Source organism: Peromyscus californicus, unplaced genomic scaffold (assembly GCF_007827085.1).
Source record: "Peromyscus californicus insignis strain IS unplaced genomic scaffold, ASM782708v3 Scaffold_6__1_contigs__length_162567912, whole genome shotgun sequence".
NCBI lineage: Eukaryota > Metazoa > Chordata > Mammalia > Rodentia > Cricetidae > Peromyscus > Peromyscus californicus.
Window position 1 is genome coordinate 48,076,114 of NW_026294584.1, and position 23,243 is coordinate 48,099,356.

Below are 23,243 nucleotides of genomic sequence, written 5' to 3' on the forward strand. Positions count from 1 at the left end.
CTGGGCAACTGAAATTCTCATTCCTGGGCAACGGATGATTGACCATTTCGGTCGAAAATAAATTCTCTTCTTCCCTTTGAGTTCTGTGCTGGCAAGGGTTGAACTGCTTGGTCTGTGGTATTTTGCTATGGCAGCCAGAGCAGACTGGGGCACTTAGGAACAAGATTCAACGGAAAACAACTGAGTCACCTCATCTCTTTGTACTTAAGTTTACCTTTCTATACAATAAGACTAACACACTCGCTTCAAGTGGTGCAGGGGAAATTATGTGTTTGTAGACCATATTGCACATGCTGTTAATAATGACTAATAATAAATAAATCATGACTGTTATTTTCACATGGGAGAGGAACAAATCAGGTCTTGGGTGGGCCCAGGGCCTGCCGCTAGTGTTCAGGCTGCATCCGCACCTCACCTGCAGTGACTCATGTAGACCTAGGGTCTTCTTCTTCTTCTTCTTCCTCACATTGTTCCCAGTGGTTTCTCCTTGTTCCCATCCAGAGAGAGGAGGTATGAGGAAACGAAATACAAGGACGTGTTTGTGATGACAGGAAGGGCAGGCTCTGCCCATCTCAAAGAAGATGGCAAAGCTTGGGTTGAGACAGGGGAGAGCTGGGGTAATAAGGGGGACGGGCTGCTCTCGAGGTAACCTGGAGAGGGAGTAAACACTCCAAATATGTCTCTTCCACATTGTGTCGGTGCACCCAAGGAATGCAGAAAAATACAAACACTTTGGGCAGCACCCTAAGGTAAAAAACCAAAGTTCAAGTGTGACTACATCATTGATAAGGATGGTCCCTGGTCATCTGACATGTGCTTTATCCTCCAAACTACAACTTCACAGGTGACCTCATTGATGATCTATATCCTAAGTCCAAAATGACACACTTCCATGGGAAATAAGTCAGGAGACCACCATCTTCCCTCCCTCCTCTTCTACCTCCCTCCCTCCCTGCCCCCTCTGCCAGTCTCTTTGATTCCCTATCACCAATATGCCTATCACATACGGGTCTGTTAAAACCTGCAGAAGCCTGAGGCCCCGACCTGCCAACACATCTGTGGGAGGATCCGAGAAGTCATGATAAGACTCCAGACGATGCTGATGAAGCACCCCAGGGTCTACTCAGTCTGTGTTCTTCAGGGTTGAGAGTCTCACTCGTGAGACAAGAAGGGGAGGGGTCCCTCTGAGACTTTTGGAATTCTGAGCCACTCAGTCATTTAATAAAAGAAGATGAGCATCCTGGAAGCTGCCGTGATGAAGAAAGGGAGAGCCGGGGCCAGCACGATGGTGCGGCAAGGGAGGGCCCCTGTTGTCAAGCCTGGTGACCCTGAGTCGTACCCCCGGGACCCACATGGTGGAAAGAAAGGGCTGACCCCTGCGAGCTGTCCTCAGAACCATGATGTGTGCGGCACCCCCCCCCCCCAGGGAATACATGTAATTTTTTAAATATAAAAAATAAAGGGGATCTTTGGTCCCATCACACTGTCCAAGGAACGATAAACTCAGTGACTTTATAGGAGAGGGAGAAATAAATAGCTGGAACAGGAGACTGCCAGCTTCAGGCCGGGAAGCTGGCAGGACACAAGCTAAGCATCCCACACAGGGCTCAGGGGCTATTTCCAAAACTGAAACCGAAAGTTTACGTGGAAAGAAAAGTGACTGTCGGTTCCCGAGTGTTCCAGACAGGAGGAGCAAAGGGCACCCTCCCTGTCACACGCTCACTGTGACTCAGTCTCACCCAGTCAGTGATGAGCACACAGAAAACCCAGCCTGACTTTGGCCTGTGCAGAATCCTACAGCAAGGAAGTCTCCTGAAGACTTAGAGAAGAATTTTCTGTAGGAAGCAAGTGCAATAGTGTGGGTGCCCATAAAATATAGAAGAGGACACACTCCTAAATGACTTTGGAATAATTTTTAAAAATAAAGTTCTAGTGGAAAACAAATGATAATTTGCATAGATGAGACATATATACAACATGTTCCTTAAAAGAAAAATCCAACATTACAAAGATGCCAGATATCTCCAGTTAATCTACTGATGTAATGCAAATGCTACCCAAATTCCAAGATGTTTGTTATTTTATTCCGTAAAATGCTTTGAAAACTAATTCTGGAATGATGAAAAAAAGCTAGAATACTTTAGAAATAATTTTAAAGGAAAGCATGATGAAGAAAAACACACCCAACCAAATAAAAGTATGCAACCAAGTTACTAATTTTAAAACAGTGAGGGACAGGATGGAGAGATGACTCCGTCTTTAAGAGTGTCTGCTGCATGCCCATGAGGACAGGAGTCTGGGTTCCAGCAGACATGTAAAAAGCTGGACTGTCCCACACCCACCTGCAACTCCTTCAGTGAGGGGAGCAGAGACAGGGAGACTGCAAAGACTCACTGGCTGCCACTCTAGGTAAAATAACATGACCTCCAGGTTCAGTAAGAGACTCTGCCTCAAAGGGACAAAGCAGAGTGATAGAGGAAGACACCTGGCACCTCCCTCTGACTTCTGTTTGAGTCATGTATGGTCAAGGAAACACATGCACATACGCCACACACACACACACACACACACACACACACACACACACACACACACACACACACTATTATGCAGTTTCTTCTGAAATTAAAGCCTTACGTCTTGGAGGGAAAGTTAAGAAAAGATCTTTACAGGGGAGTGAAACAACAGTATGTTCTAGGAGGAGGTGAACTACTTCAAGGATGTTCATTAGGACAGAAAGTACATAACTCAAAATAGCTTCAGGAAGTGCCTGAAACTGATCAGATACACTAGGATCTTCCCTTCCCAAGTGCACATACAGAGTAAAGTCTGCTGAGAGTCATGCTCAGACAAGCCAAGCTGCAAAGAAGGCTTTCAGAAGCCCATCTGCTTGAAGAGGCAGAGACCCGCTGAATCACCCAGAAGAAACAAAGACCAGCTGAGCTGCTTGGAAGACCCTCAGACCAACTGAGTCACCCAGAAGGATGCTCTCCAGCCTGTTGAGCTGCCTGCAGGCTGTGTAGTGTGCTCCAGGGTTCCCAGCTGTTTGGGTCTCTGAAATGATGGGCATCAGGAACAGCAGAGCTCTTGAGATGCAGCTCCATGGAATGAACCACACAACTACAACAACATCCCCCGGTGTTTCCCCGAATGTGCAGATTCCCATCTAAGAACAACCCTAAGGATGTGGATGCACCACATAACTGAGGACCAGCTTGGTGGTGAGTAAATAAATTTCATTTCATGTTTCCCTCAGTGTTGTGCAACAGCCTCCTCTGAAATTACAACATTCCATCCTACTGGGGAGCTCCTTAATCAGGGGGGTAAACAACTAAAAACAAAAAACCAACCAGTAGCTCCAAGAACTCCCTGAAACTGACTGGATTCATTAAGACCCTCCCTACCAAGTAAGCAGAGCCGAGCTGCAAAGGAGACTGAGAAAAGAGCAGACTCTGAGACAGAACAGCTGTCTGGAATAAGCAGAAGCCAGCTCAGCTGCCAGGATGAGGTTTAAACCAACTGAGGCACCAGAAAGGACACTCTAACCTACTGGGCTATCTGCAGACTGTGAAGTGTGCGCCAGGTTCCCGGCTTTGTGAGCTGTCACCCATGTGGGGGTAAGCTTTGGTGATATAGCTGTCATTGAGTCATTTCTGCTCCTGTAACTCCTCACCCATATTCCTGTAAGTAACCTCAATAAAACTCATCGACTCGCCAAGCTGGACTTTGGTATCCATACTTTGGTCTGTTGTCAGTTCCCTATCGGGAATGAGTAGACATCTGTTCATGTCTCCCCAGGAAAAGTCTGTCACATCTCTCTCTCTCTCTCTCTCTCTCTCTCTCTCTCTCTCTCTCTCTCTCTCTCTCTCTCTCACACACACACACACACACACACACACACACACACATGCACACGCACACAAGCACATGCACACAAATAAAAATAAGCAGTGAGATTCTAGTTGAAGATATAAGACTCCTGGAAACACAGGCAGCTCAGAAAGAGAATGCCTAGGACACATAAGAATTTAAGGGCTGCCAAGCCTGATAAACTGAGTTGGATCCCTGGGACTCACATGACGAAGGAAAGAACTGACCCCCACAGATTGTCCTCCTGATATCTACACATTCACTGCAGCACCTCCCCATCCCCCACTAAATAAATAAATAAAATGTAAATTAAAAATTAGTATGAATGGATAATATATCTATTAAAAGCAATGTGTTTATAAAAACTGGGAAGATTATGGCATAAAATGTGAGGGGTGGTTGTCATTTGGCTAGTATAATTTTGATTGGTCTGTTTTCTTTGTCCATTTTATACAATTTCCAATATATATACTATGTACAGGTAAGCAGAAAACATGAAAATGTATGCTTATTTTAAAGAAATAAAACAAAAATGTATTTCATCATTACAACAAAAAAAGAGCTTAGTCTAAGGTGCACAGAATCACATTCTCTGTGAGAGATGAATGATTATGCAATAAATAATGCTGAGAAAATTGGTGTTTAGGGGGAAAGTGATCATTTTCAACCCTAGAAACATAAAACCTTTAGTGCACAAAAGTCTTCATTAAAATTAAAGATACACAAAATATTTATAATAACTAATAGAGACAAAAATTTAATATTCTCATAATATATTTAGATAATATATATATATATATAAATTAAAATTCTGGTAAAAATTAATGAAAACATTGATTTATGAATAAAATTCCCCTCTTGAAACCACTAAACTGACATTAAAATATATTTTAGGGGTGTAAGTCCCAAGGATAAGGAGAATGGAGTAGGAAACAATTGCATTAAAGTTTGGCAACTGAAGAGCAGATGGTGAGAAGTAACGGGTCTGCCAGCCCCTGGGAAAGAGATCCCACACAGGAAGAGGTAAATGGTAGTATTCCGAGAAGTCTCGGGAAACAGTCCTCAATGTGGGAATAAACACAGAGCTGTGACAGTGGGTGTCTTGGCAGAAGGCTTGAGGTCTATTATATGGAAAGAGCAAAGCACAGGGTCCCTGGGGGAGGGGGTAGACAGCAGGCAGAACTGGATGTGGGAGCCAGGGGGAGGCCATCCTGACATGGGCCTCTGGTCAGTGTGTACACATGGAACACTAACACCCCCAGTTCACAATCCCACTCAGAGTCCAGAATTCTTCTGGTCAGTTCCTGTCTCCCCAGGAAAGAGACTATGAAATCTTTTTCTGAATATTAAAGCAGCATGGGATGAAAAGTATAGAGCTGCTGAGAATGAGACTCCCCCAGCCCCACTGTGCCACCTACAATTAAGAACAACTTGAATTATGGTCCTTGCAGGTGGGTGATGACAATGCATGCATGTTGGGCTATAGTGAAGGCCAAGGACCCACTTCAGGTTGAACATCTGGTCAACCTCTTAGAACAGTAGTTCTAAACATGAGCAGATGAACAAGGATCATCAGCAACCAAGAAAATACAAACGAAAAAGAGGCAAATAAAAGTAACTTTTAAAAACTTTGAAATATTACTCCTCAGGAGTTCAAGGTCATCTCTGGCTTTTTAACAAGTTCCCTTTCTTAAAAGAAAAGGAAAGAAAGCATTCCCACTTATACCTAAAAGACTTTGCAATCATAAATCAAAAAGAGTATGAATAAAAAAGAAATATTGTACTCAGAACAAAAATAGCTCTTGAAACAATATTGCAAAAATGAACTTAACAGAAGCTTTAAAGATAAAGCTGTGCCGGGTGGTGGTGGCACATACTTTTGATCCCAGCACTTGAGAGGCAAAGGCAGGCGGATCTCTGTGAGTTTGAGTCTAGCCTGGTCTACAGAGTGAATTCCAAGACAGCCAGGGATACAAAGAGAAACCTGGTCTTGAAAAGCCAAAGTAAAAGAAAATAAAGGTGAACTTCTTCCCTCCAAACAACAAAACTACATAGGCATATAAATAAGAACTAAAAGATTAAAAAAAATAGAGGCTTAGTCCATGGAAATCCAATACTTAAATAATAAAAGTTCAGAAAGAAATTCAGAGCAATTAATGGGCCAGTACTTATATGTAGAAACATATTATTTAATGTAAAGTACAATGGATGAAAATAAACTTGAGCCATGAAATATAAATAGAAATTAACAGGACTAAAGGTATAAAACAAAGTCACAAAGGCTACAGAACCTCAGAGTTGGATTCCTTCCAGGTTCCAAGGGTAGGAGTGGAGGGATGCTAGCCAACACTTTGGGATTCTCAAAATCATGTGGCATGCTAGAAGATAATATACTGTTTTCAAAAGTCTAAAAGAAAATTATTTCTCACCAAAATTTCTATACCCAGCCAAAATATCGATCGAGGGTGAGAACAGAATTACAATATTTTTACAAAGTTTACTTCCCACACGTTATCTCCCAAGATGCTTACAGGACTATGTATCAGAAGAAGGAGAAGTAAGTGTGGAAACAGGATCTACCAGAAAACTGACATAAAGTGCATTTCCTGGGGAGGACAAGGGGGCATCTCAGGAAGACAGATGAGCACAAGGAACTGACGGAAACTATCCCAGAGCATGTCAGAGAGTTCCAGAAGACTGAAGAGATGAAGCTAATAGACTATGTAATGGGAGTGGGATTTTTAAGAAGAGGTTTAGACAACCAGCTAAGTGTTTAAAATTTAACTAGAAACAAGTACACAGTAAATGAAGTATATTAAAACCAAAGTCTGGGTAGGAAACTCACTATGTGAGCCAGCTCCAAATATCATTACAGTGCAGTCACTGAAGACTGATCTCTGATGGCCAGATGGGAAGGTAGGAGCATGGAAAGCATGCTTGCGTATGGTAGGGCAAGGGAAGAGAAAATCAAATCCTAGTCACATTGGCACATCAATCAGCAATGCCTAAAGTGGAATCATTTAGAGACTTGAGGCAAATACCTAAACAACCAGCTAAGAAGCGTGAGAGCATCTTCCTGTGCCTAGAAGAACAGAAGAGGAAAACCGCCCACATGGAAGGGGAAGCCTATTTGTCTTCTTTAAAACAGATGTAGTCAGCCATGGTGGTACAAACCAGTAACCCCCGCACCTAGGAGTCCGAGGCAGGAGGACTGTGGTTCCAGGTCAGCTTGGGCAATGTATCAAGCCTTCTTTTAAAAAACAAACAACATAAACCATCCCTAGCCACTATCCTATGTGTATCCCCAGCACTCCATGTTGGCAATGGGTTGGAGGCTTTGTTCTGACATCCCACCCCCGTCCCTTCTGCTCTGCTCTAAAGGCAAGGATGCCTGACCCTGTTCCTCCTCGACTGATGAGCTCTCATGATGCTCGTGAGGGACAGAGGTGAACAGCAGGTATAGTCACAAAGGAATCTCAGGCCAGAGCCTCAAACCAGAGCTAGTCTGCTGACCTCGCATTTATTAAATGGTCATTGACGGCTTTGAACTCCTGATTCTCCTTGTCTCCACTTCCACTGAGTCCAAAGCCAGTCGTGACTGTTTAATAAATTTGAGGTCATCCTGGGCTACCTGCAACCCTGTGTCCCCCACCCCCACCCCAAACAGACAAAGGCTAACCAGCTCAGACTCAGCTGACCTCCCTGTGTACACCAGCCCCTCCTGCCTCCTCATCTGACCAATCCCAAGCTTGCCCTTCTAGCCTCTAAGGTTAGCACTGCCCCTGCTCCCGCCAGAGATCTGGTGACAGCAGGAATGAAGATATTCTAGAGACGCTTGTACCCCTCCCCTGGGATATCAAACTATTGAATCAGTGGACCCCAAGAAGTTGGAATTTGCCCCGGAGCCTCATGCTGGGAGAAGGAAAGGGCTGATTGATGCCTTGGTACCAGCCAGGGGAAGAACTCATCTTCTAGAAAGAGAGTTCACATAGCTCTGACAATTTGCCAGACCACCTTGCGGGAGAGATTGGAGCTGAGCCGAAGATGGGTCAGTGAGGGGCGGAACCACACCTTGTCCAGGCAGGCTTTGTTATTTGCACCTCTTGCTTCTGTTTTAACTTCAACCTGATGTTGGGCCCCTGGGGCTCTTCCTTTTCCCTGTGTGGTCACATTGAATAAATACCCTTTATGTTTTTCAGTTTTATGTCTGTCTAATTGACCTACTGAGGATGGGTGGCTGAGCCAGGGCTGCCAGGGTCTGATCCTAACAACTGGGTAACAGAACCAAGGACGGGGACAGAGCTGAGACAAGGCAGGGAAGATGGAGTTCTGCTGGGGCATGAGGGCATGAGGTGTCTAAAGCACTCAGGCACAGGAACGCTTATTCCATTTGTGGCGTTCCAAGATGAGAGAGAGAGAGAGAGAGAGAGAGAGAGAGAGAGAGAGAGAGAGAGAGAGAGAGATTGCCTGAAACCCCTACAGAAGAAATCCCCCAGTTAAAATTACAGCTAGGGCCAGAGACAGGGTTAACTCTGAAGTGACGCACAGACAACCTTTTACTTTCTCCAGAGATTACCCCGGAAATGCAATGTCTTGTTTTGAAATGAATCGTTTTGTCTCATTTTACAACCTCGGTGAGTTTCCGAAGAGACCAGATAGTCAAGGGGGACACAGAGCCCCAGAGTCACGCCCCAGATGCTGCGAGGGCTGTCAATGGTTACAGTCACCAGCCCCACACTGGGAGAGTCCGTCACGGCTCTCAGGCCAGGTGCAGCAGGTATGGACCCTTGGGATTCTTTTGCCGTTATGTACCTGGGTTTGCCTTGTTCTTCTGAACTGCATCACCAGCATTTGTGTGTGTCGTGCAGAAAAGCACTGTGTCATCACTGACCAGTGGACTAACTGAATTTACCTGGCCTTTGACTCACTCCTAAACTCATTATCACAGCCTGCAATTCCCGGACAGTTACTCATTAGGACCTGAGCGGGAAGCCCGTTTCCATGGGTGGGACCAAGCTCGGCTTGTCTACTCCCACATAGCCTAACGATGTCAGCATGTTCTACTTCTTCATTTCATTTCCCTGGGGTGTGAATTCCTTGAATTCCTTGACCCCTGACTCCTGATTAGCTTGTGGGGCTTAAAGAACACCTTGATGGCAGGTTCACTCATTCCTGTAACCAGCTGAAGGGCGCTCACTCTACTGTCATAATATTAGAAATGAAAGAGACTTTGGGAGATTGTCAAATCAATTATTTCATTGTACAGAGAAGAACATTCCAGAGTTAGTGAAGGTAAGTGACTTTCCACGTTCCCACAGCTCAAAGTCAGGACTAGAATTTGAACCTTACGCTTCTCCATGATTATAACTCATGGCATCAAATGGATGTGATGCACCCATCAAACTGCCTTCCAAATGTTTATATGTATGCCCATAGATTAGGGATGCCCTCAGCTTTTGTCAGAGAAGCTTCTTTTCACGGTGGGTGAGGGGTGGCTGCAGAGACTCATGACTGGTCAAAATGCTGAGACTCAGGAACTCTTAGAGTGCTCAGCCCTAAATGGAACATCTGCATCACTCACTTCAAGGACCAGGGAACATCATGGGGGAGAGAGGCAGAACTGTAAGAGGTCGAGACCAGAGGGGACCTTTGGAGCATGCCTTCTAGTCATGACGCAGCCGTGGTACCCATGAACTCGCAGTAGCAAGAGTTACCTGCCCGGGACTGGTCCTGTCCACATTCCGCTATGGATGGGGCGGGACTCACAAGGCCCCAACCGCTCCTGGAGGAGCTGTTGGTAACTAATGGTTGCTGGGGGAGAGGGACATGTTTTCTTCAGTGGTGGAGCCACTGACAAGGTGCCCATGCTGCTGTCAATAACCTCACGTGTGCTTCTGTAAGTAGCCCTGACACAACTCATTGGGTCACAAGAAAAGAAAGAAGAAAAAGGTAGGAGGGGAGGTGGGGGAGGGAGAGGGAGAAGAAACTTTGGTTGGGATGTAAAAACAAAAAAAAATGAATAAATAAATAGATGAAACCAAAAAGAGAAGAAAAAAAAGGAGAAAAAAGGGAAATGAAAATGTAAGAGGAGACTAGCTAGGAGTAGTGAGTGTATCAGGAAGACTGGTAGGAGGGCAGGAGAGGGTGGTAGGCGTGAAAATGATCAAAATACAATATATGCATTTATGAAATTGACAAAATATAAAGTTTAAAAGGAGGCACAGTTCCAAAGTATCCTTAAAAATGAACAGCATCAGATGTTCAGGGGAGTGGACTGCCCCAATCACAAGGGCCTCATGTTTATAACTCCATGGGGCAGTTGTAGGGGTAGGAGTGGGGGCTCCTATGCAGCCAGGGGACATCAGGTCTCTGGCATGTGGCTGCTGCAGCTTCTTAGACCCAGGGCCAACCCTGAAAGGGGCGGGAGTCCGGATCCAGGGGCCTGAAGTGTTGACTACAATCAACTTGGTACATTTTTGCTTCTTCATTATACTTTTGAGGGAAATGCTAACTCACGAAGAGGAAAGAGAGAAAATGGGAACTCATCCCAAACCTGAAACATCATCCATTGTAATTGTGGAAGAGCCCCGAGCATGGACACTTGTGGCTGTTCTAGTCCTGGCTTTGTGGTGGGGGACTGGGAAGTCACCCACCTTCACCGCATTGTCAAGATGTGGGCAGCAATCCCATCCCCCTCGGTAGTAACCCCAACGATGAAGGAACAGAAACAGACAGATCCTGGGAATGCCAGTCAGTGAGCCTAGCCAAAATGGTGAGCTTTGTGTTCAGAAAGAGACCCTGTCTCAAAACCTCAGGCGGACAAAAGACACGGCATCCTCTTCTAACTTGTGCATGCGTGCTCATGGACACACACACACACACACACACACACACACACACCCCTGCATGTACACACAAAAAATAATAATGAATAAATATATAAAATTTGTGATTTGCTGTTATTGATTACTTTTTTCTCTATATATATTCTCATGCCTACATAATTTTACATTCATAATTTCCTGTGCTTTTTCCTAAAGATGACACCAAAAACTATAGCCGCGCCAGGCCGTTCGAAACTGGCTATCTGTTCTCAGGACTAGGTGCTAAGAAAATGTCAAAAGCAGGAAGGAAGTGTACAGAAAGGTCAAGAGGTTCCTCAGAGAGGAATTCCCAGGGAGCGACTTGCAGCCCCTGCCCCTCTCCACATTGTGAGAGTTGAGACCCCACACACACACTTTCCTGTGAACAGTCACGTTGATTCATTTTGAGTTTAACGAGGGCTGTCTATCTATGTTTGGAGCTGTCCGTTGGAACCCAGTGGACTCTGCAGTGGATAGACAACTGACAACAATGACTACTCTCTCCCAGGAGCTATCAATCATCAACAGTTCAGCAGGAAAAGGCAAAGCCCTGTGAGCTCTCCTGCCATCCATGACCTCGTGTTGACAGGGCCGGTCTTGTATAAATGGTTCAGGAAACATCAGTTAGTGTAAGTTTGAGAGTGTAATGGTTGTGTTGAATCTAGAGAATGTGATCTCACAGTCCTTTATATCTTCCAGATCACACAGACTTTCAGGACCCTCATTTATAAAGTTTCCTGAGCCTTAGGGATTTCTATTAACTAATTTAATGTGTCAATTTAACTGGGTTAGGGATGCCCAGATAGTCAGCCAGAGTGTATCTGTGAGAGTGTTTCTGGAAAAACTTGGTAATGGATCAGCAGACAGAGCAAAGACATTGCCCCTCACCAGGACGGTGTCAACTCATCCATGGAAAATCTACACAGCACAAAAGACAATGGAAGGGTGAATTTGATCTTTTTCTCCCCTTAGGCTGGGATGCCCATCAACATCTCTGTGTTCCTGGTTCTCCAGGTTTCAGACTCATCATGGTACTTAAGCCGCAGATCCCAGCCTCCACTCATAGCCCAAAATACCACGTTTAGACTCAGTCCAGTTACATCACATCACCCCAGGTCTCCCCAGATCCTCTGCTCAAATGGTCCTATGCCTCTTCCTGAGTCTGCCTCACTTTCCCAGTCCTGCCTGTGAAAGCTAACAGTGAGAAACGTGAGCCCTGGGCCTAAGATGGCCAGGGGTAGCTGTTGGGGGACTCTGTTCTTGCCATGTGGAACCTGGATGTCCAAGCCAGAGTGTCCACGTTCACTCATGGGAGACCACTTGCAATCTGGACCAAAGGCTGAGGTAGGAAGAGAAGGAGGAAGGCCGTGGGCTGGAGGCTGGCCGCTGCACTGCCTGGTTCCATGCTGAGCTGCAGAGTGGAAGAAATCTAAGCTCAACTCGGGCCTTCCAAATAGGATGATGGGTTCATGGTTCAGCTCAGTTTGCCTGCCTGATTTAACATTTTCTAACATCTACTCATGGAGTGTCTGAGTCTTCAGGGGCTTATTCTTATCAAGGGCCTCTAGGGGCAGACCTGATGTGAGGGGGGGGCACCCTCGAGAGAGAGAGCTGCAAGGGCTGAGGAGACGGCTCAGTCCAAAGTATGTTTCTTATACAAGCATAAAGACCTGAATTCAGCCCCTCCCATAAAAAAAAGTCTGGGTGCAGTGAGACACACTTGTAATCCCAGCACTGAGAGGCAAAGACAAGTGGATCCCTGGGGCCTGATGGCCAGCCAGGCTAGCCTGCTTAGAGGGATCCAGGCCACTGAGAGACCCTGTCTCAAAACATACAATAAATGGCTACCAAGAAACAACACCTGAAGTTGTTCTTGGACCACCCCGCTCCACCACACATACATATATATGCATGTTCATCAGGACATTCATGTAGAATCAAATGAACATGCACATAAACACACATGAGAGAGAGAGAGAGAGAGAGAGAGAGAGAGAGAGAGAGAGAGAGAGAGAGAGAGAGGATCCCTGTAGCATTTGAGTCTGTGGTTCATCATGTCCCCTGCATTTCTCTTAGCTTCTAAGCGAGGAAAGAACATATTTTCCCCCTAAGTTAATATGGAATTTTGTTACCTTCAACCAAGCATCCTGGTTCATCACTTACTCCTCCCTCCAACCAGCTTCCTGTTCATCCCAGCAGCATCCAAGCAGACCCCACTGATACCATGGCAAATAGAACTCAAAATCCATGGAGAGCAATTTCACCTACCTGACCCCCAGAAACACTTGCAGGAGGGTGCAGATGCCCGAGACGAAGAAAATGGTGCTGATGAGGTAGCTTTGGGTCAGGGGGTCATGCTGCAGGCACAGGTCCTTGGCCAGAATGAGCGGCACAGCCACAAGGCCCCCCAGGGCTGTGAGGAAGTGCTGTGGACAGAGCAGAAGGAGGTGGGCATGGGGACACTGCCATCTGCATCTTCATCCTCCAAGGCAGAAGTGCATCCTCCCCAGGGAAGCTCTCCCAAAGCCAGGAGTGAAAACTCTGCCACTGGTCCCTGAGAGACTGACAGTGAGCAATATGTATTAGGAAGTTCTATCCTAAGAAGCTGAGACCCAGCACAAGACCATTGAACTGGGAACTGATGCCCTGAGAAAGAAACTAAGACAGGGACACAGGCTCAGGGGGATAAAACAGGACCAAGAATAAGATCACAGCAAGGGTGGTTATGAGCAAGGAAGACCCCAGTGTGAGCTTAGAGCTATTGGCCAAAAGCTCATTGAGTTCCACCTGTCAGGACAGAACAGACCCAGAGTTCAGAACAGGTTAGAAGTCATAGCATGCAGCCTCAGCTACCAAGGGGATAAATTGGATGGATGTAGGTTATAGACAAACAGGAGACAGATAGCAATTAATACGGTACAGGAAGGAGCCACTATTTCACACACTCTGGTCTCAGAACGGCCAGTCTGATGGGGTCTGGGGAACTGCTCACTCATGGGCTGCAGCTAGTTCTGTTTGGAGTCATACCAAGGGTCTTGGCTGTTGGTCCAATCCCACACAAATTAGACCCTTTGTATGTATCTATGTCTCCTCCCCCTCCTCCTCCTTCTCCTCCTCCTCCAAGGGATCGAGGGCTCCACATCTTCTAGTCATATAGGTGGACAAGAGGGTAGCGGGCAGGAAATCAACTGCCAGGGCTTCTTTATGGGGCAGGCCCAGCTCTTGTCACCACATTGAGCGATGTCTGAAAGGGACCCGTCAACCAATGGATTAGACACAGATTAATCCCCTCAATGAATGTTCTGGAATAATCCAAACAACATGACCAGCACTGCTCTTGGACAGATGGGGTGGGGGTGTAGGGAAGCAGGGGAGACTTTAAACCCCCTGACAGCTTGTACGAACCAATGATGACCAAAGATGGCTTGGCTGCTCCCAAGGAAGGCAACAGAGTTTTTAGGAAAGAAAGCATGAGTATTTCAAGGCACATTCTTATGATCTCCCATTTCTCCCGTGATCCCTTGGAAAATAGCACAAGTTTAATCCTTTACAACCCTTTTTTGCTGAGACTGTGTACTGAACACAGGGCCTCACATATCAGGCAAATATAGAACGTCTAAGCTACAGCCCCCACACCCCATCCTCGATAGCATCTTACACACGCTTCTTTGGCCTGCACACTAGTTAGGCTAATAGAAGCCACAGCATTCTCCAGGCCTAGAATCCACCTGGGTTTCCTTTCTCACTGACTGTCTAGTAACAGTGATGAACAGCACTTATCAGGGCTAACTCCTTCCTGTTATCCAATAATCCTCTTGATCCTGGAGTAGCAGACCATGAAAACTGAAACAGAGAGAGAGAGAGATACTGCTGACGGAGCCGCCTCTGCGGAAGGTGCTTAGCTGGTGCCGCTCTGCCTTCTCAGGGGCCTCACCTAAGTGAAGTGGACCTTCAACCAAGCCAGTTGCCCCCACTCTGGTGAGTCACTTCAGAAGGGTTCAGCATCTTTTTCTAAAAGCCAACACCCATCCTCACACGCTGAGGGAGAGATCCGGGATTGATGCGGAAGCTACGGCAGCTGCTGAGATTGATGCTGACTAATTAGATCGGTGGTTGGTTGATACAGAACTTCCTTGGACCCACTGCTGGCTGGGTCATCTTACCTGGATCCCCAAGAAGATGCAGAGATACCATGGTGGTCTGTCCAGGATGCCATAGGCTAGATGACTGCTGCTAGGGTCCTTCTGCCTATCCTGCTTCTTGCCTTGTCCTTGAGTGTGGGGGCTGAGCACATCGTCGCCCCTCTGCGGAGACAAGAAAAGACCATGTGTGAGCCCTCCAGGAGGAAATAACTAGACTTCCTGACTTCAGCTGCGTGGTGGGACACCGTTCCAGACACAAGAGGTCTAGGACAGGCATCAGCGGGGCTAGTCAGCTGGGCAATACAGAGACAGAGAAAAAAGAACAGTGTCACCTTGTCCCCTACATCAGGCATCTGTGTTAAAGACTCTTAAGTCTTGGACTGTGGAAGGGGAGGGAGTTGACCCAAAGCCTTGGCAGAGAGACAGCTTTGCCAGGGAGCAGATGGGAACATGCCTTCAAGTCAAAAAATAGGTGGATTTCCTTTCAGGAACTGAGGGTAGTCCCAGCCCCTATGTCTGAAGACACCACACACTTAGGACACAGGACTCAGAGGACTTCGGCTGGATCTCACCTGAAAGCCTCTTTCCTACGATCTGGCCTTCATGTTTCCAGAAAATACTATGCAAGCTTAGAAGGGAGGGAAGCGATTACACAGTACCCAGCTGCATCATCTATGAACCATGACAATGACCAGCATGGCAAGACACCCATAAAGGTGGCATCCACATGCCAGAGGCAACCAACAGCTGTTTAATTGGACTTAAGGCCCATATAACAGGAGAGGAATTGTTCCTGCTACCAGAAGCCTAGCCAGCTTCCCAGGGCTAGTGAGATCATGGACATTAGAAAAAACCCAAACCTACTACTGTACCATCATTTCACTAGACCAGCATAGCTCCTTATTCTAAATCTTCTCCTTATACCACAGATAAGTGTAGCTACCACTCCTTGTCCAAGAGGCCTCTTTTTATAGCAAATGGAGGCCATCCCAGACAGTCATAACTGGACACAAGGCAGAGATCAACAGACTATGCAGAGCCCAGATCCCACGGACACGTCTGTATCACAGCTCCTCATCTATGGCTCAGGGAACATCAGGGAAGAAGGAGCAGAAAAATGATAATAGCCTTGCTTTTCTTTATCACACCAGCTTGTTCTGCAGTCCCTGCCATCAATGTGAATTGAATGAAAATAACAGATTAATGCAAACGGTTATTAACAGAATAACCTGGAGCCAATAGCCAATTTGCATTCCTACAATTTAACCAACAATTAACTTGGAATTATAGGTTTTTATTCCAACTTATCGACTGTATTGCTTATTCACCGTGGGCAAATTAATAATATTTCTGTCTCCATGTTCTTATCTATATAAATAAATCTAAGTAGTTGAGAAAACTACTTAGTAGCACAAAACACACAGTCCAGGGCTTGACACAGCCCAACTGTCCAATAACTATTAACTGTTGTGTTCACCATGACCATCCATAAAAGGCAGGGCTGACACATGCTTATGGCTGACACTGAGACACCTGGTTGGAGGTCGAGGAACCTGGAAACATCGTCTCTGGTGTGGCCAGAGGTAGCAAAGCTACTAGCATGAGGATAAAGTCATTCTAGCTGATAGGTCCCTGGGCCCTGGTCAGACCACGGAGTGCAGGGGGGTGCAGGAGCTATGCAATGGCACAGCCAGGACTGCCCTAAGGGTGGTATGGGCAGCCAGAGACAGTCCCGCAAAGGTTATTGAGGTCACTTCCTCCAAGTCCACCTTCACACCTGAGTATCCCACACTGCAGCCCCACCGCAGGGAACATCCCTGAGCAGTGGCAGCTCATGACCTCATGGACCGGCGTTAATCACATTGACCCTGTATGTTCCTTCCTTTGCAGGGAAAATATTTAAAATATTTGCGGATTAGCTCAGTAGGAAAGTGAGTCGTGTTAAATTCCCTCAAAGTGCATTTTTCATCTGAGTCTTTATTTAGCAACACTGGAGATCAAACCCAGAGCCTACCGGTCAAACCTAGAGCCTCCTCCGTGCTAGGTACACTCTGAACTACACCCCTAGCCCTTTACATCTCATTTTAAAACAAGTGAAAACATCTTCATGAGCTTCTAGAATACCAAGGACTGGAGCACTGTGTGTTCTCTACCTAAGGGATCAGTGGCTCCACTCCAGAGAAGTGTGAGATGGTGGGTTGCAGCTTGATTAGATGTGGAGGGTGAGAACAATATCAGATCAAGAACTGTGTAGCTGTCTTAAACCTTCTGAAACGCCATCCCTATGGAACAGTATCCAGTATGCCTTGCTCCCATTACTGGAAGTCTCTCTTCCCAAGGTTTCAGTTATCCAAGGCCAGCCATAGCTTGAAAATATTAAATGAAAAATTCCAAAAAGAAACATGTTCATAAGCTTTACCTTTTAAATTCTTATTTTATCGTTTTTAAGTGTGTGTGTGTGTGTGTGTGTGTGTGTGTGTGTGTGTGTGTGTGCATATACATGAATATAAGTGCCCATGGAGGCCAGATAAGAGTGTCAGCCTGCCTGGAACTGGAGACACGGGATTGTAAGCTATCCAACAGAGGTACTAAGAACTGAACTTGGGTCCCTCTGCGAGAACAGTACACCCTTAGCCCCGGAGCTTCCTCTCCAGTCCTAAGCTTTATATTTTAAACTGTGCCATTTTGAGCAGTGAGATGGGATACTACTACACAGACCTACCCACCCTGCCTGGGAAGGGAATTATCCTTTAGTCTAGCATACCCGTGCTATATGTGTTACCTTCTGGTCACTCTCGGATTAGTTGTTCTGGATATCAGACCAACTGCCTCAGAATCACAGGACTTGGAGTCAAGCAGCCCTTATTTTACTCAGTTAGGACTCCAACATGCAAGAGTAGTATGTGAAGGAGCACGGAAATACATATTGATACCATGAGGTGGCATTGTACAGTGGACAGGAGAAAGTACACACACACACACACACACACACACACACACACACACACACACACCACAAATATATGTTTAGATGTGTGTTTATAGAGAGAAACGATACAGTTCAGCACTACCTGAAGTGTCAGGAAGGACTCTACAGGGGTCTTAGAAAGCACCTCCACAAATAACAGGGACTATTGTTTTCTCAGTGAGGTCTTGCAATCTCTGCACTACTGACACTTTGGACTGGAGAATTCTTTGTGAGCCCTGTGGGGTGGGGGCTGGAGGTGGCTGACCTATGCACTGTATGATGTTCAGTACCATTCCTGGCCCCTCCTCTCTCCTAGCCCTGATGACCCAACATATCTCTGGATGTTGCCAATGACTCATAGGGGCCAACTCACGCGCTGGCCATTGCTGTAGGAGCAGTAACCACATTCCCCTAGAGAGCTCGAACTTAGGAGAAGTGCTGGCTGGAGAGGATGGGGATGTGGAGAGAGAAGCCACACTGCATCCCCGGAGGTGCAGGAAGTCAGTCCCTCCACAGGGGTAGAATGCAAATACTCAACCTAATTCCTTCCTGGTGTATACCCATGTATACCAGTGCTAATGAAGAAAGCCCGGTGCGGCACATTGCGGGAGGGAGCCATGAACCAGCTTCATACTTCCTGATACGGAGTCTACTGAGCTCGCCTCAGCTCTGCTCTGCGGAACTATTTTGTTCCCATGTAAAACATTTGTTCGTAAATCTTCTACCACTAGATTCTAAAACAAAAACCTAAGAGCCTTGCTTCATTCTAGAACATTGTTGGCGTTCCTTGAGCTGATAAAGCAGGTGGACAAATACATTAAGGAATGACTATGAAAGTCATCTAAGGGTGGGTTTTGTGCGCGTGCGCGTGTGTTGCTTTTAAATCTCTGCCCTTACGTATTTAGAGAACTTTTGAAATCTCATATCTGTCCAACTGTATTGACACTGCTTGGTCCTTGGGTTGCACATGGAAGAAATCTGTCCTTCTTCAAGGGTCAAAGCTGGACTAAAGAAAGAGAAGCTGCTGGAGGAAGTGCTGGCCTCTGGGCACATCTGGTGAGGATTTAGTGAAGTTGTGAAAGAACCTGTGAGGGCGTGCCGCTGAGAAAGGAACCCTAGGAAAGAGGAGGCAGAAGGAGAGAGCCTGTGGGTGACTGGTTGACTGATCCTGGGTGCGAAACTCAGAGAAAGAAACACAAACAGAGAAGTGCTGGGCACATGCAGCCTGTCACTCCCAGCATGACTGACCACCCCAGGCTCTGTTTTCCCAGCTAGCATCTAGGACACTCCTGGGGTGTGTGGTGTGGGGGGCCTTGCATGGCCTATGAGGGAATGAGCTCTCAGTCTGTGATACTTCAGTTCTGTGGCTTAGCCAGCAGATTCACCACGCAGCCTTTCCAGGATCTCTGGGACTCCCTGGAAGGTGAAGGGACGGCAGACCCTGTGAGACACTGTGACAGGCTGGGAGCCAATGTCAAAGACTGCCAGTCTGCGGTCCTCGAAATTGTCTGAATTCTTTATGTCCACACGGGTCACCTCGCAGTTACAGAAACCGCTTCTGTACTTGCTTCAAAACAGTCATGTGAGAAGCTGATCCTGCACGAGAAACCACATTTTTAAAAATAAGAACTTACGGGTTGGAGAGATGACTCAGCAGTTAAGAGCACTGGCTGCTCTTCCATTAGGACCCAGGTTCAATTCCCAGCACCCACAGGGCAGTTCACAACTGTCTGTAACTCTAGTTCCAGTGGATCTGACTCCCTCACAAAGACATGCATGCAGGTCAAACATCAGTGCACTTTTTTTAATTACTTAAAAAGAAGAGCTTAGAGTCTAGGAGAATGCCCTCCCTGAGGACAGCTTCTTAGTCCCTCGTGATAGCGTCTGGGACTTGCATGGAGCCCTGAGACTTGCAAGGTCGGTACAAAGTGGAGCCCAAGACAACACTTTGACCTCAGCAACAGCCTTTCTCCAAATACATTAGTTTTCTTCCTCCTGTGTTTGCTTGGCTTTTCCTATCTTGTTCACCCAATTGCTCATAACTGTGCCTTTGGCTGTGAACTACCCCAAGTCATCTATGCACAGAGGCGGGGCACAGAATGGAAGCAGCAGGGGACACAGGACACCACAGTCCTGTGTCTCGGCCATGAATGGCTAGCGCACTAAAGATATTGACAGACCCAGGTGACACGCCAGAGACACTGGAGAGATGGTCTCAAATGAGGTATCCCATCTCAAGACATGGCAGAATATTGAGAAATCAGAGGAGGCCCCCTTGCTAGGAGCTGTACACATGAGCTACAGAGTAGCCTGTGAGCCCTAATGGAGAAAGGATGGAGTCTCCATGAAGCCTTCCCTGACATCAAGCAACGGTGTGAGAGGACAGATCACCTCTTCCAGCTGGAGGTACTTCTCTCAACTCAGTGTCTAGACTTTAATCTCACTGGATGACTTCATCGAAGAGGCATGCTGATGAGCTTGGCATTGCCCGGCCCTTTACAGCTTACAAAGGGATTCCAATGGATCATGTGGGTCTCACCTCCATCTTGTCTCCCTACCCCCATCCCCTTCCCATTGACAGATGAGGAGACCGAGACTCAGTGAGGCCCTGGGGTTTGTCCACAGTAAGCAACTTCCTCTTCCATGGTTCAGGGAAGCTGCCTGCAACTGTGGTCCTGTGGGCAGGGATAGGCCTCTAGCTCTCAGGAGCACATGAGCAGAGTGGGAGGGGAAGGCCTGGTGCACTGGTCCCGTGCCTCCTCTGACATCATCTGCACCACAGTGTCCCTTCCTTCCGCTCTTCAGGTCCCACCTCACTTAGATGATTCCGTCCTTCCCAGTTCCCTGGATCTGGCTCCTGGGATTTTCAAGTTCCTCACAGTGGTCCCAGTGATCCTGTCTTAGTGCCCTTCCACACTCGGTGCCTCTTTGCTGAGGTAACAGTTGTAGTAACAGTGTCCCTGCTACAGCTCCTAAGATACGCACCAGGGCTGAGTTGTCTGTACAGAGAGCCGTCGCGGTAGAAAGTCTGGGGGAGAAATCCCAGTGGGGCTGTCTTCCTCTCTATCCCATGTCTCCCTGATAAATGTGGCCCACCACGAAAGCACAAGGACATCCCAAGGATGGCTGGCAGACCAGAGGGTACACTGCAGTTTCTGAAGCAGCATATATGGCCTGTGACCGTAAGGGAGCTGCAGTTTTACTGCCCCTGCTGCGGGTGATAAGCCATGCAACTGAGGCTGTGCCATCAGCCCAGAAACAACAACAGCAAACCAACAAACATGTAAGGAAGAATTATAACAGAAAAAAAGTGAACAAAAACCTCACACACTATTGCCCTCACTAGCCTCTAAATTGGGGGTGGGGGGAGTTGAAAATGAAGGGTCAGATGTCGATATTGGCTGGCTGGACAGCCACAAGGAAGCAGAGTACAAATAGATTGGTGTTGAACATCCCTTCCTGGACTCCAGAAACTTGGAGGCCGTGGGACAAATCAAACAATGAGGAAGAAGAGATCAAGGAAGAAATGATAGCAAAGGGACTGAGCAGGAGACAGGTGGCGCCAGGGCGCACAAGACGGTGTTGGTTGACTGGAGAATTAAGAAGGAAGAGAATTCCGGCAGGACCTCGGACTGGCCCCAGGCTTTTGTGCATTCACTGAGCTTCACAGGTAGGGGGATGTGGGGACTAGGTGACATAGGCTAGGATGCAAATTGGGCTTGTGAAGTACTAAAGCCATCAATAAGGGATGAGAAAAAGAAAGACAAGAAAAGGGGACTGTCTGGGTCAAGAAGCATATGGAGAAGCATCTGCAGGGAGCTGGGGTTTCCAGGGAGAAAACTGCCAGACACTCAAATGCTGTGGTTGCCGGCCTTTGGAAAGCCCCAAGGCCCAGTGCAGGGGGCAGATGGGCCACACTGGTGATCCCCAGTGTGTCCCCTGTCATGGAGGAAGGAACTCTGTGGGGTGGGACCCACAACAGCCCCCTCCTAAAGGAGTAGCAGGTGCAGCCTGAGGCAAGGACCAGGCCGAGTGACAGGAGGTCTCCTTTAGAATTGCAGGTTTATTGGTCTCCTACTAATGTGCTAGATATTAGGGCTTAGGTGGATACTAGAACCTTGTGACCACCAGGAACATGGAGGGTGATGGGCACCAGTTAGTGGACGCAGAAGTAGAATGGTGTGTGCAAATAAATAAATAAGTAAATTCATTTTTTAAAGATTGAACTTCACCTAGAAGGAGGCAAGTTTTTGCCCAGAGTATTCTGTTCACATTTCTCCCCTGGGAGTGGAGACTGTGTGCTCAGCTCTGGGCCCTTTCAGGAGCCAGATAGGATCAATTAAGAGACAGCAGCTGGGAGCCTGTGAGGGCCCCAGCAAGTTCAAGCAGGGCCTTGCTTCCTCTTGACCTGGCCTAGCCTCTTGGGGGTGGAGAGATCTGGGAAGGCACTTGGCACCACCCTGGAATGAGAGAGCCAAGCATCTCTTGGAGATTGTGGGGGCTGACCTAAGCAGCACCTCCCGAAGACACCACTGCAGCCAACATTTTTTGTGGGAACAGCTGACATAGTGATGGGTTGGTTTGTGTGCTGTATGGGCTCAGTTGGCAGTTTTCTTTAGTATCTCCTTATTTGTTGACTCCTGAGACCCACCGGCACCCACTTGGAACAGATGGTGCTAGATCGGAGACCCTCTCACCCTCTCTGTAGATGGCACGGTGCTGACCTCTGAGTCTTTCACAGACTTAGAAAAGCATCTGAACGATGTGCAAACACACCCGAGAGAGGAGATGGGAGCTCGGCTCACCCAGGGCCATAGGTCAGGCACAGTGAAATTCTTAGGAGTGCTGTGGTTTAGTGAGACGGAGATGATACCCAATGAGGTGAGTGAGAAAACCCTACAGCAGCTATGCCAGAAAGATGTCAAGATAATGCTGGAAGAGTTCAAAGGAAGGTACCCTGTGTGGGTGGGAAGAGATGTTCCCTAAAGCCATAAAGTCCTAGTGCCAGGGTAGGCTACTCCCTTACCCCCACCATGAGCTGTTGACCAGGAAAGCCCGCCCCAGCCCACAGGCCCTGCAAACCATAAAGGCTATTACCACTGCTGTTGGGTGCACGCAGAACTAGATGGTGAATTCCCACTGCTGAAGACATCTGTGTGTTTTAGCTACAGGACATGGAGAAATCCAAATGGGACTCCACTGGACAACCCCTCCCTGCTGATGGGTCTGCCAGAAGGCACTCTGCAGGCTACTAGAGGAAGAAGGTAATCAGCAACAGTCTGCTGAGCTATGAGACCCTGTACACTGTGGGACCAAAATGACAGACAAGATGAACTCACCCATGTAAGAGTGGTACATTCGTTGTGAATACAACAACCAAAACCATTTCCATTGGATTTA

At 47.1% G+C, this 23,243-nt stretch overlaps 1 protein-coding gene across 2 annotated transcripts in view; it reads right to left on the reverse strand.

Moving 5' to 3' along the window:
• Positions 1-15,035, reverse strand: part of LOC128099304 (solute carrier family 23 member 1-like) — a 33,365-nt gene extending 18,330 nt beyond the window's left edge. Inside the window, exons 1-2 of one of the 2 annotated variants that reach the window (XM_052721164.1) lie at positions 14,897-15,035; positions 13,002-13,159 (exon numbers count right to left, since the gene is read on the reverse strand). The gene's annotated coding sequence lies outside the window, so the exon portion shown is untranslated. Of the gene's footprint in view, positions 1-13,001; positions 14,577-14,667; positions 14,812-14,896 lie in introns of those variants that run through there. The other variant, XM_052721159.1, reaches the window with a different exon arrangement.
• Positions 15,036-23,243: the final 8,208 nt, after the last annotated feature.